Source organism: Pinus tabuliformis, chromosome 6 (assembly GCF_031772625.1).
Source record: "Pinus tabuliformis cultivar Carrire ecotype Pingquan chromosome 6, CPIR1, whole genome shotgun sequence".
In the NCBI taxonomy this organism is placed as follows: Eukaryota; Viridiplantae; Streptophyta; class Pinopsida; order Pinales; family Pinaceae; genus Pinus; species Pinus tabuliformis.
This window is the reverse complement of record NC_142292.1, coordinates 1,836,555,929-1,836,570,469: the sequence shown is the minus strand read 5'-3', so window position 1 is coordinate 1,836,570,469 and position 14,541 is coordinate 1,836,555,929. Positions and strand designations below refer to the sequence as shown.

Here is a 14,541-nt window from a genome sequence, read left to right as displayed (position 1 = left end):
TTGTGACGAGACCTCTACTGAAAATGAGAAAGAAACTGACTGTCGGATCAAATTTGTATCAGCACATGTTTCAAGCTCACATGTAGTCAATGGAGAAAGACTTTGACTGCAAACCTCATCCAAAACATCAGCTATTGGATCATGAAAAACTTGAAAAGACTGCTGCAATGTATCCATTGAAAATGTATGACCTTCTAGCTGTTCATCTTGTTCTTGAGAGATTTTATGAGAATTCTACCTTATAAACTGAAATGCTTCAAAACAAAAGGGTATAGAATCTTCCTGTATCATCAAATCATGTATTTCGGCTGCCACAGCTTCATCTATAATCTGCCTTTCAATTTCATTTGGTAGCTGCAAATCTGATACTACAGGTTGCTCAAGAATTTTGTCATCTGTCTCATCCTCAACATTTACATTGATAGATTGTTGATTTGTTATAGGCTGTTCATTTGAAGATTTACTATGCAATCTACCCTTCAAAAACTGAATTGATTCAAAACAAAATGGTACGGAGTCACCTTGAATCATTAAATCATGTGTGTGCACTTCCAAGTCTTCAGCTGCAACTTGACAATCAATGTCTTTCGGGGGTTGCAAATCTGAATATGAGAAGTCTTGAACAAAATTTTCATTGCTCTCAAGATGCTTCCGATCAAGACTTGTTGACAGCTGATTTCTAATTGCATGGTAGTTATCTCTAATGAACTAACATGAACCAAAACAAAAAGGAAAAGATCCTTCACTTACTTCAAACTTTGTTGCACTTTCCTCATCACTGTCATAGCTGATATGTGATGGCTGAACATTGTATTCAAGCTGCTGAAAATGAACTTCTTCCTCCCACAAACTAGCTGCTGGTTCGTCTGCAAGATTAGCTTCTGTTTGGAGAACATAATCATCATCATACTGATCATACTGAGGCAAATCATCGGTATAAAACATATCATCAAGCATGCAGGTCATATCAACAGATCTCTCTTCTCCAAGGTGATCTACAAAACAATCATTATCAGATCTATGACAACTAGGGTAAGAAACAAAATGTTTTGGATCAGCAACTTGTTCTTCTTCAATCAGCGCGCCATGATCTTGAACATCATAAGCATTTCTTGTGTTGATCTTGTCCATCATCTTTTCTACTGCACTTACCAAAATGTCAAGCTTCACCTCTAGAGATTTCGATTTTTCCGGATCTATGTTTTTCATCTCTTCTTCTTTCAACCTTACCCTTCGGATCAGCAGATGAGCCTCTACATTTACTGCACTGTTTTGCATCTCGTGAAGTGTTGCAATATCCCTTTCTCTCAGCTGAAACTCCATCTCCGGATCAAAGGCGCCCGGATAGTGCAAAAGAGCAAATCTAGGAGTAGGCCTTATATCAACTGGCATCGAATAATAAACTTGATTAAATCTGGAAGAAAATTGTTGTACTGTCTCCCCTGGTAGTCTTTTCAGCTGGTTATACTCTTCTACAATCAAGAGAAGGTTCTGTTCGATCATCCACCTGTCGAGAAAAACTTTGACAAATTGTTGGAAATCTGAGATGCTTGCATCAGGCAGGGCTTTGAACCAACTCTTCACTTTGGCTTGCAAAGAAAGAGCAAAAAGCCTTATACTAACATCTTCTTCATCAACTTCAAAAAGATCTAGAAAATTCTCAAAATTCTGCACATGTTGCTCAACGTTGACATTCTTACATTCACCATCAAACATCGGAAAGTATAGATCATAGTTTTTGGGGAAAGCATGAAGAACAGAAGGTAAAACAAGAGGTTTATACCGATCTGGAATTTTACAAGGTATAGGGGTATGTACAGTAGGTATATAATTAGTTTTGGTCACTTGAGGTTCATCAACTTGAAGATGGCCATCACAAAATTCAGAAGAAAAGTCTTGATCAAGCTCAAAGGTATGCAAATCTTTGGTATTCACAATCTTCGAAGGAAAAGAATTAACTGTAGGTCGAGGATCTCTTCTCAAATACAGTATACTTTGCAAAGCCCTTTTTACATTCTTGGGAAAAGAGAAGAAATAATTTATGACAAAGAACAAAATGTCTTGGATGAAATTCCAACTTGAGTACCTGATCTGTCCATGTTGTCCTTTCATGTTTTTGCTAGTCGGGATCATCCTCCAGTGGAGTCTTTGGATCTGATCTCAAAACTGATTTAGAGTCGCCAAGTGAATGATTTCAGCCTTTCAAGTGTCTGATCGTTGTCCACCATCAACAATCAGATCTAAACTTGATACATGTACTGGGGTAAAATGCAAATGAAGTGTTGTATTCACAAGCTCACGGAGATTGACTGAAGCAGCGTTTATCTACTTCCGCTTATGCAAAGCAAAAGCGTTTCGAAGGCTACCTGGCATAACTTCAGGCTCCGTCTAAGACTTATGAAACAAACACATCAATCCACAAACAAGTTTGTTCTCCCCAGTATGGTCGCCAGTATGTTAGCACTTGAAATTTCACCTCAGGCTGAAAAGGCAAATCTCAAAGCTACATCAAACCATTCAGCCTCGTAGCTAGCCCTACGGGGCAGGAGAAGGCTCTCTCCGGTCAATCTCGGTAGATCTTCAATTGATGAGATGACCAAACGGTAACACTGATATTAGGCTAGCAAACTGATTTGAAGGTTGATTTGGGGGTTTTTGGAGTTTTTGGTGGCAAATTGAGGAGCTGCAATTTAGGGTGCGGGGATTGGACACAGTTTCTGCAGGGGGGTCTTTGGGGCGAGGTAGGAGCCTGTATTGATGTCTTTAGCTGAAGTGGATGATTAGGAAGGAAAGATAAGAAGGCTAAAGAGAGCAAACAATGAATTTGAATTCTCTTTAGACAGTAGAAAAAATAGAAATTAAACAAATTTAAAAGTAGAGCATGGCAAGCATGAATTCTGACTTTATCACTTCATTTGTTTAATGTGCAGCAGTAAAGAAAGGAAATGAATCACATAACAAAGCTTACAAGAACATTGAGAAACAAACCATCAACACATGAGTCCACAAGAATCCCAAAGAGGACTGCAAAACCCTGGTCTTCCTTAGCCAAAAATTGCAGATATACAAGTGATAATACAATGATAGCTTCTCCCTCAAGAGTCCAACCATGAAAAATGAGCAAGAAAGTACATAATATAGATGATATAACCTCTTTCCCTGCCTCCATGGGTTGAGCTCACTATCCTAGGAGCTGTTTGAACCACTTCTAAACTAAGCACTACAAAATAGGCAGTCAAAACAACTTGCCTCTATAAACTTGGAAACCAGTTCATACATTCAATTTTTACCCTTTACATGAAAGAAACTTCTAGAAGAGTTAAACAAGAGTAAAAGTATCCAAAAAGTGTCACAATTACATCCAAGAGGACCACCATCAACCTCAAAAAGTCAAACTGGAGCCAAACTGCGTTTTCTGGGCTGAACTGGTCAAATCTGGCACAATTTCCTCAACGGGTCGCGCACATTTTCTCAACGGATCGCGCAATTTGGAGCTCTGTTTGGAGGCCGTCCTGGTATCCGAATTGGGTGCAGGATAGCTCGTTGGAAAGGTATCTGAGTCTACTTTCCAACCCAACTGGAATTTTTGGATTTGGAGGTCATTTGCCTAGTCAAAAGTCAATTCTCCCAAGACTGCTTCTGCAACTCAAAAAAGGGGCAGAAAGTCAAATTTTGCATGTATTTTGACCTTCTGGAGGCCCAAAACCCCATAAAAACTCAAGTCCATCCATAGGCATGTGTAAATTTGCATGAAAAATCTAGAAATGTTTAGTTTTTACAAAACGGAGCTACGATGACAAAGGGTCTCACCGGGGGTGAGACCCGTTGAGGAGGCAAAACCTGTAAATTTCCAAAAAATTCCAAAATTACCCAAAATTCTCAAAAAATTTTGGGATTTGTGTTGTAGCTGATGCTAGTGAGTGCCATGATTTTTGAGGGATGCCTCAGCCAAGATACGGAGTGGATTGGTTTTCTTCCTCCGCTTAAGAGCCTCGGATAACCTCCTTTGGAACATTTTCATTTTGGCCTTGCATACATGCATTCTTGCCCAATAGTGATTCTTCATGTTTCTCAGCAGCTTTTTCTTTTGATTGGCCTTAGCCAACAGCCTATCCAAGTGTGCATTGACCTGGATAAGCATAGACTCACGGTCAGCAGGCAAAGGATCACCGGGCCTCCTTCGGTTTAGGACTCGGTCACTACGAATCCTCCATAGCTCATCAAGAACTTTCTCCTCCTCTAGTTGTTTGTTGCACTGCTTCAGGTAGGTGATGGTCCATTGGGCACCCTCAAGTCTCCTCTACAAAACATCATTCTCGGCCCTGAGATGCTGAATGATCTCCTTTGCCTCTCGGCTAGGAGAACTGGCCTCAAGATCAATCACCTCGGTGTCCGGAACTCCTGATGGACCCTCATGAATCATGGGCTGCTTGCCCCTTGTTGGGTGTAACTATGTTCGTTTAATTCCGTTGTAGTACTACCCAACTATTTAATTTATCAATCCGAGGTCCGTAGACTTACGAGACACATGCACTGTATATGCAGGACTGAAGTGGAACTAATCTAATCTAATCTAATCTAAATTACTGAAATCAAATTAAAGCATTGAAACACTAACTAGGAAAGCATGAAATTGCATGAAGGAAAATAAATACAACATGTGAAGAAGTGAATGGCAAACAACAGATATGAGCTCATGACAATAAAACTATGTCAAACTATATTACAATAACTAAATTACAAATCAAGAAAGAATCAAAGTTAATCTCCATTCTCTATTATTCATTATTCATCCTCACAATGAAGAGAGAGCACTCTCTTATATACATGAGGAAGATAACCTTTCCATAATTACATATCAAATATCTTCTCAAGCACTCTCAACTAGTTTCCCATTATTACAAGATATCATCGCACAAATCTCTCAAACATGATCCCACAAATCTCTCTCATATCTTGGATAAGATATGTCTTCATGATTTTCTCCTTAGGATAAGATATGCTTCCATGATTTTCTCCTTAGGATAGGATATGCCTCCATGATTTTCTCGATATGCCTCCATGATTTTCTCCGTAGAAAAAGGCTTGCATAATTATCTCCTTGATATGGTGGAGGAGATATTAATTCTTCACATATTTCCTACATCACAAAACTCACATATTCTTGAGATATATATAAAAATATGTACATTTTCTAATAATTAATCATAAATTCACTTATAATACAAAAATGAATAAAATGGAAAATAAGAAGGTGAAACCCAAGTGTATGTAGGAAAGTGATATGATAACATGTTAATGGGATGATGAAAGGTGAGGAAAAGGGTGGATGAAAATATGACATTTTTGAGTCCCAACATCCTCCCCAACTGAACTTGTTGCATGTCCTCATGCAACCATGCATGGGTATCATTTAAGAACATTTGGCATCTTGAACTTTGGCTTTACATGATGATATCTTTTAATAATGAATGTTTCCAGGATATGTGAAAGACATGAGTAATAATTTACATTTTCTTATGGTTGGTTCTTGTGTGACAACCATGAATATGGTTGGTTCTTGTGTGACAACCATGAATACAAAGGATGTTGGTTCTTGTGTTAACAACATTCATTTCATTTTCTGTTCTCTTTTCTTCAATAATGTAAACACTCACTGGAAATCATAATGTGCATAAGAAAGCCCTTTTGTAATATTAATGAAGCATGCCAATATTGCGTATGAAACAAAGTGCAACAAAGTATCATTGGAAAATAAATGTTGGTGAATGGTAAATGGAGTGATAGTGGTGAAGGAATGGAATCATGGAAGTGAATATGTAGTGAATGTAGTTCTCCCCCCTCAACTGAATTTGTTGCATGTCCACATGCAACTTAACACGGCGCATGAAAGGAAATGTAGCATGGTGAGGGAATTTTCCAAAATATTCAAGTTAGCATATAAGGAATTGCATGATTAAAGATTAGAAAACAACATACCTCTACTTACCCAAGAATGATGAAGTATGCAATAGGAATGTAGCTGCTGCTGCTGCTGCATCAGGAAAATGTGACTGATGTAACCGGATCCTGGAGAATGATGGAATCTAAACTGCTGATGCTGAATCATGGAAAATGTGACTAATGTAACTGGATCCTGGAGAATGAAGGAATCTGAACTGCTGATGCTGAATCATGGAAAAGATAAAAGCTGAAAGTGGTACTGTGGGACTCTCATAGATCAGAATGCATATTGCTGTAACTGCTGAGGGAGTTATGAAAAAGTGTATAGTCTTCACCCGCTACAAACCCGATGGTACAATTCTAAACATGTGAATGAATGTGTCGATGTCGAGCATGAATAGAAATCATTGGATTACCGGCCATTGATGTATGTTGTTAACCAATGCGAGGCAACTCACCATTGATGTCAATGAGTGCCAAGGTACCAGAGTACATCTTGCGAAGTGCGAATGGATGTGTCGAGGTCGAGCCACTTGCAAGATCTGAAGATCAAGGGACATTGATGTATTCCCATGATCGCCAGCGAGAGAGCTTGCCATTAAGGCATGCAAGCCTCTAGGTACTCAAAATGAACTCTAGTCTATTTCCCAGATAAGGTGCTGGTGTCGATGGGGCAAGACTTGTTAAAAGGTGGGCCTTAAGGAATCCCACATCAGTCAATGCGAGTTTGTACAAAAAGATTTGGTAGGACTATAAATGGAAAGAACTCACGGACAAGCAGTGTGGATCAGCATGGCTAGGAAATCAAGGTAATGTGATCATGGAAAGGGAATGAGTTTTATTCAAAAGGCAAACTAAAAGGTAAAACTAAACTGAAAAGGATAAATGGATGTATGCGATTCAGAAAAATAGGCGTGCATGAAGTTGTGAAAGATAAGGAAATGGAAGATGGGCTACAACACAAGGATGGTGAGTAGTCATGACGCAAAAGGTGTGTAGTGGAAAATGTCATGATATGTGCAGTGAAGAATTTGTTCCTTCAAGCGTCCAATGATGCATGTTTCATTGTGATTTGGAAAAATCACTTTGCATACTCTGAAAAACTTAGCACCATTCCTGCATAAAAATTGTCATCTTCGTGTGCCATCTCCATCGATCATTCCTGTATGAAGTGACTCAAAAACAAATTAGCGCATTTCAAGAATTTACAAAATGTCCATTTTTTAATTATTTTCCAAAATAACTCTAATTGTGGATGAAAAAGGTGTCGCATCGTAATGTTGAGCTTTCTGCATAAGCTTCTCGTTGTCCTACACATAACACCAATCTCATTTCACTTGTTAGTATATCTAACTTTTGCCCATAAATTCACAAAAAAATCCAACATACTTTGATTTCCCCCCAACTAAAATTATTGCATGTCCCCATGCAATGTACTCATTGATTGTGCAATACTTGTTTCAAAATGTTTTTAGTGGCTTGCAGAAAAATTCATTTAAAACATTTGAAAAAGCATTGTATTTGTTAGGGAACAAGTAGTGAGTGTATGAATGAATGAGGGCAATTATTATTTATTTTTTATTTTTTCTTTTTATTTTTTTTATTTTTTTTATTTTTTTTTTCAATTGAAAAAGAGCAGGAAAAAAAATCTATTACATGTGCCAGAAGAGAACAAATGAACCCAACTACTGTCAGCACTATAGAATTCAGGTTGAACATCAAAGCCTGCATACCTCAGAAAAGATGCAACTAATTAAATCAAATCAAATAATAAGGCACTAAACAGAGAAAAACAATGCAGACAATAATGGGGTCATACAATCAAATATTTAAAAAATATGACAATGTTGTCAAACTGCAAGCAGAAACAGCAAAAAAAAAGAAATAATGCAGGAGGTAATTTTCTGCTACTTAGGAGATGTCACACTTGGATCATGCAAGCTTCTCACTCCTGTCGTTCCAACTCAGTCATTCTTTCAATAATTGCCTTTTTACTTGTTTCTTGCAACTCCCCTGCAAGGATAAATTCATCCAATATCAAATATACCTTGTGAAAATTGAATACTAGGTCAAGCTCACATACGTTGCTGAAGAAATGATCCAATATCTCAACAAATAAATGAATGCTCTCCAAATAAGCCAGTTCATTATCAGTTATGTCCACACACATGGAGAAAAAGAGGCCTGCATATCGCCTGTAAATCACCTTGTGTGTTCGAAACTCTACAAAATTCGTGAATTTTGGGTCTCTGTTAACGACAAGCCGATGCACCTCATATTCGAGTTTATGTTTCTCCGATTCCTCGAGTGGAATTTGGCAAGGCGGGTCTTTCCTTGTCTGTTCTGAAGCAATATAAATCGGATCATGGTGCCTGAGAACGAACGGATCCGGTTCCAGGGACAAGAAGTCGCGACACGGGCTTCTCTCCTTGGCTCCAAACGACAGGAGCTCGAGAGCTCGATGATCATGCAGGACTTGAGGGGGATTTTCACAGGTGCAAAGATATGATACTTGACATGCAACAATGCATAAAGCAAATGGCAATCAGCCTATCCACCTGACAGAGCCTTCAAAAGACAGATGTACAAAACCGTTTTTATTCACGCAGTTAGCAAAATAGGGCTCTGAAGAACCACGATTTCCTCTTAGACCGTGAGGAATTTAAGCAAACGATTTCTGGGTTATATAATTCGTTTTATTATGAAAAAAACCCATGTCTTCGTTTGTCTAGATTTTCCCTGGTTTGAACACAGACTGCTTTTTAAAATTGACGTTTTTAAAGGGTTGCGTTTCAAAACCTGTGAGGTGGAAGACTGAAACAGAGGAACATGAGATGGAGTCCAATGAACAAGGATATGCAGAGGCAGATACAAGTGCTGGAAATATGACTGTTTCAAGCAAATGCGGATCATTGACATCAAAAGATTTGAATTTCGACTAGCTCTAAACATCCATTTGAGCAGTGCCAATTTCCTTAATGATAGCGTTTTTGACAGAATTGGCAGCGTTCACATTTGTGACTGCCATGACGCCATGGACAGCGGAAATTGGGATTGGGGCGGGTGTATTTTGCTTCAGACATCCAGAAGTGAGAAAATGGGATCAGAGGGGCCGCCCGGAACGCTCTGTTGGACTTGGCTTTGCCATCGAATGACGGGACAGGTGCAGAATTTCTGTTAGTGTCTGGCAATGGAGAGCGGATCATTTGGCTACAGCTTAGAGTGAATAGTGGGTTTATTGGAGAATCCTGCAAAGGAAGAGTGGGGATGCATTAACAAAAAAATTTATTTTTCATTTTTTTATTATTATTATTTTTTATTTTTTATTTTTTTGTTATTTTTATTATTAACAGTGTAGAAAATGAAATTAATCCTATCTTTAAAAACAAAAATGGTTAGTTTTAAATTTTCTTTTTAACAAATGGACACAAAGATTTGCATATCGAAAAATGTTGGTGATGAAGCATATTGCAAAACATTTATTTATTCCTGAAATTGGTCGCCTTAATCATCCCTATTTTCTGATCCTCAAGATCGTACAAAGACGCAGGAGGAGAGCATAATTATTCTAAGCAAAACTGAAACCTATTTTCTGATCCTCGAGATCGTACAAAGACGCAGGAGGAGAGCATACTTATTCTAAGTAAAAGCAGAACTAAGAATGAAAGCAAAATCTAAATCTGAAAGCCTACCTACTCTATACTAATTAGAATTTACAAATTAGTTACGTGTAGTTAAACTTCCAATGAAGCCATTCACGTAGCAGTAGCAACAATAGATTCAATAGCAATTTGTCAAATGAAAAATGACAATATTCGAGAGTGGATGAGTCTGGTTGTTGTAACTGCAAATTAACTAAAAAATTAAAAGATGAATCTAATCTAGTACTTACCTGAAACCATTGTTCGATGAAGCTTTGATAAGCACAGTTACTCTCACTCAGATTATGCTGTAATTCCTGTTCTTCTTCTCCGATCTGCTGCTCTTCTTCCTCGATCTCATGTTCGAATGGTTGTTCGCCATCAGATACGCAGGATTCTTCAGATGTTGACTCTTCATTTATTTCTTGGGGAGTAGTTGAACTTTCAATTTTTGTCCAGATCTCCTTTTCCAGGGAAGAGGAGATTCCAACTTCTGCAAGGATCTGAGTGAGTAGTTCCAAGCTGACACTCATTATAAAATCATGTTGAAAGAAAAAAAAAACAAATAAAAATCAGCACACTAAAAACAAAAGGACCACAGAAATAATCTTGAATTCAATACTCAATTAAAACCTCTTACAAGGATTGCTCATTAATTGAGTAATTGAATGCTTCAATTATAACCATGAACCATGAATTCATCACACATTCTTCACAGTTGCGAAAATCAAACACACCTGCAGAAATCAAAATTCACACTTGCATAAATGTAAACACACCCTACATGCCCTGATCCATAAGAGGTCGAGCCCATTACGGTATCTCGAATGCGATGCGTAGGCTGTTCCCCACGTCTTACCGCATTTAACACCTCGGAGTTAGGAACATGTCTAAACACACTTGCATAAAAGAAATCAAACTAAACTTCTATCCATCGTGCCTCCCCGGCAACGACGCCAAAATGTTGGGTGTAACTATGTTCGTTTAATTCCGTTGTAGTACTACCCAACTATTTAATTTATCAATCCGAGGTCCGTAGACTTACGAGACACATGCACTGTATATGCAGGACTGAAGTGGAACTAATCTAATCTAATCTAATCTAAATTACTGAAATCAAATTAAAGCATTGAAACACTAACTAGGAAAGCATGAAATTGCATGAAGGAAAATAAATACAACATGTGAAGAAGTGAATGGCAAACAACAGATATGAGCTCATGACAATAAAACTATGTCAAACTATATTACAATAACTATATTACAAATCAAGAAAGAATCAAAGTTAATCTCTGTTCTCTATTATTCATTATTCATCCTCACAATGAAGAGAGAGCACTCTCTTATATACATGAGGAAGATAACCTTTCCATAATTACATATCAAATATCTTCTCAAGCACTCTCAACTAGTTTCCCATTATTACAAGATATCATCGCACAAATCTCTCAAACATGATCCCACAAATCTCTCTCATATCTTGGATAAGATATGTCTTCATGATTTTATCCTTAGGATAAGATATGCTTCCATGATTTTCTCCTTAGGATAGGATATGCCTCCATGATTTTCTCGATACGCCTCCATGATTTTCTCGATATTCCTCCATGATTTTCTCCGTAGAAAAAGGCTTGCATAATTATCTCCTTGATATGGTGGAGGAGATATTAATTCTTCACATATTTCCTACTTCACAAAACTCACATATTCTTGAGATATATATAAAAATATGTACATTTTCTAATAATTAATCATAAATTCACTTATAATACAAAAATGAATAAAATGGAAAATAAGAAGGTGAAACCCAAGTGTATGTAGGAAAGTGATATGATAACATGTTAATGGGATGATGAAATGTAAGGAAAAAGGTGGATGAAAATATGACATTTTTTAGTCCCAACACCCCTCTCTGGTACCTGTGCTGGTGAAGAAAGCGAGGCCCCTTCCACCTGATGTGGAGATAACACTCGTTGAGCTGAAGATGAAGGTGAGACCCCTTCCACCTGCTGTGGAGATAGTACTCGCCTAGCTGCTGCAAATAAGGCCCTCGGGCCTCTCTGATAAGTGACCAATGGAGGAGAGCTGACATGTCTGGTCTCAAGAATATCATGCTATTGTGATGGCCTTCCCTCCTCATGAACAACCTCAGGGGGTGAAAGGGATAACCTTGAGAGCAGCAAAACAAAACCCTATCTCTACTTGCATTTTGACATTTAAAGCAAATATACATGAACTTCTCATTTCAACTTGATGGCATTAAAACACATTTCTCATGCTCATTTTTCTCTATCAAGCAAAATACTTTGATGATCAGAGGCCTACCTGCAACCTTGAAGAGATTTGGGGTCATTTGGCAGCTTACTGGAAAATTTCTATGGAGAAATCCCCAACGGGTCGCGCCCCTCCCAACGGGTCGCACACGTTGCTTTTCTGAACTGCGGAAGAGCTCTCAACGGGTCGCGCACCACCCAACGGGTCGCGCTTTTTCAGGAGGCTTTTGGAGGCGTTCCTGGTGTCGGAATTGCGCACATGATAGCTCATTGGAAAGGTATTTGAGTATACTTTCCAACCCAACTGGAATTTTTCAATTTGGAGTTTATTTGACCTGTCAAAAATCAAATCTCCCAAGACTGGTCAAAAAGTGCCAAATGAGGCTGCCTCAAAGAAGAGTGTTGTTGCAGTCAACTTTTGAATGCCTTCCTCAACCCAAAATTGAGCTCATGATAGCTCATTGGAAATATCTTTGTGTCTAGTTATCATTTTACCCATCAAGAAAATCATTTGGCCAACCAAGCTAGGAGAAAACTTGATTTTCCCAAGGTCACTTCAGAGGTGTCTTTGATTCTCCTGAGGCAACGGTATTCTTGACATTTCTCTCAAACAATGACACCTGTGAAAAAAGTGAAGAAGGTGTTTCTTATTTGGCATGTTCTGGACAAAAACCTCTCTCATTTTTCCAAAATTCATCTTTGATTGCTCTGAAACATCATTTGAGTGAAACTTGTCCCGACGTGTAAAACAAGGAATTTTGTCGAAATGAAGCGAAATGAAGGGGATAGGGGGCTTCTAAATTCTTGAGGAAATTTTTGGGAGTAGGGAGGGATGTTAGGAAGTAGGGGAAAGTGGAATCGTTGAGATCGAGTGAGGGGAAGGGGTCCAAAAGGGCAAATTACAGATCCAACCTAGAAAATTGCCAGGTTGTAGCTAGAAACTAGGGTTTGTGCAAAAATGAGGAATTTGGGGGATCTCAGTGATGGGAAGCATTTGATAAGGTACATGAAGGATAAGGGAAGGTGTATGAACATCTGGAAACAAGTTTTGCCGATGATTTGACCGTCCAAGAGAAATTGCCTTCAAAACCCTAGGAGAGGGAAATGACCTTACCTAGGCACAACTGAAGCATGAATAAGGTGTAAAATGACTCATTCGACACTGACATGATAATGAAAACCCTCTGAATGATGATAGGCTCAGCTGAATGATGACATGGACTGACATTTGGGCAAACCCTAGACCTAATGCCTAGTGACCAAATTTTACTTGAAGACTCACTGAAATGACAAAATTTGACCTTGACACTCTGAAACCACTTTGTAAGAGAATATTTGATCACTGTAGGAAGGCTGGAAAGACTAACACTAACACCCAGCACCTCAAACACCTCACAATCAGCTCTCAGTTGTATCCTGTAGGTTTCCTGTAATTCCTACATGATCATCTTGTAGGTTTCTAGTACATCTTGTAGGTTTTCCTGAAACGGCCTGTTTTGAGGCTGAATTGATGGAAAACCTCTAGGAAGTCACAAAAATCCTCCTAAGACCCCTCCACACCATCCAACCACTCCATAAACCTTCTAGCCATCCTCAAACACCTTCCATCCACCTGTCACATCCACAGAACAATTAGTTTTCATACTTGATTTTGCCTAAGAAACCAAAAAAATGAAAACAAATTTAGTTTAGTTTCTTTGCTTGCACAGTAGTATGGTTTTATGATTTTTACTTCTGCAACTTAGATAGTAGCATTTGTTTATTTTTGATTTAGCAATTCTGCTTAGCATAGCTTCTTAAATGGTTAACTAGGGTATGGTGTGGTTTAGCATTACATGTTGGCCTTTTCCATCGTTGTAGTAGAGTAACTCTCTTAGAGTAGATTTTCCCTTCTTCCAAAGAATCAAGCTTCTTCTGACTCTATAGAAGTCTGGCTTGGAACCCCAGTGGTCTCTCGCCAGCTGAACAGTGACAACAAACAAAACCATCACTTTTACTTGTGCATACAACACTGTCACCTCCAAGTTTGTATGAACCTCGGGTTGATAAGTAAAGCTGGTATCCTAGGAATTGCAGCATCCTTGCTGCAATACTAGTCCTCATCAGTTCCTTCACCTCGGTTGCGAAATTCCTAACCAATTTTTGAACACAGATTTCATGAGACAAGATTTCAAATGCTTGGTTCATGTTTCCCAATACGATCAACCTCCCGATTTCCCTTCCTCCCTAACCCTTGCGGATCATGAGGCACCTTAGACTACATAAGAGGAGCCCACTACCCCATTTGATCCTTTTCCTCCTCCTTTTCTGGTCCCGATGTGGGTTCCCCTTATGGTGATCATGAAGCTGATAAATCTGTGCATCGAGTCCCCAACTCGTCTTCTCATCCGTCTCCCGCTTCAATGGAGGACATTCCATAATTGTTCAGCAAGCCTACAATGAAGAATCACTCCTCCATTCCTCAAGAGGACATCACCATTCATAACTCAAGTCTCGAATCTTATCTGCATCTCTGTCATCCCCTATCATCTACATGCCATGATTCCTTGTACCATGACTCGCTTGATCATTCCACTTCTCCATCCAGTTGTTCTCATTCTCTTGATTCTCAAGTTGCTCGCTCAAATCATGATCAGGGGTAAGGCAGTCACATTACACACGAAGAGGATCAGAAAGGTGAGGGC

General features: G+C 38.7%; 1 pseudogene; it reads right to left on the bottom strand.

Moving 5' to 3' along the window:
• Positions 1–7,599: 7,599 nt before the first annotated feature.
• LOC149266341 (AP-2 complex subunit sigma pseudogene) lies at positions 7,600–8,395 on the bottom strand (annotated as a pseudogene).
• Positions 8,396–14,541: the final 6,146 nt, after the last annotated feature.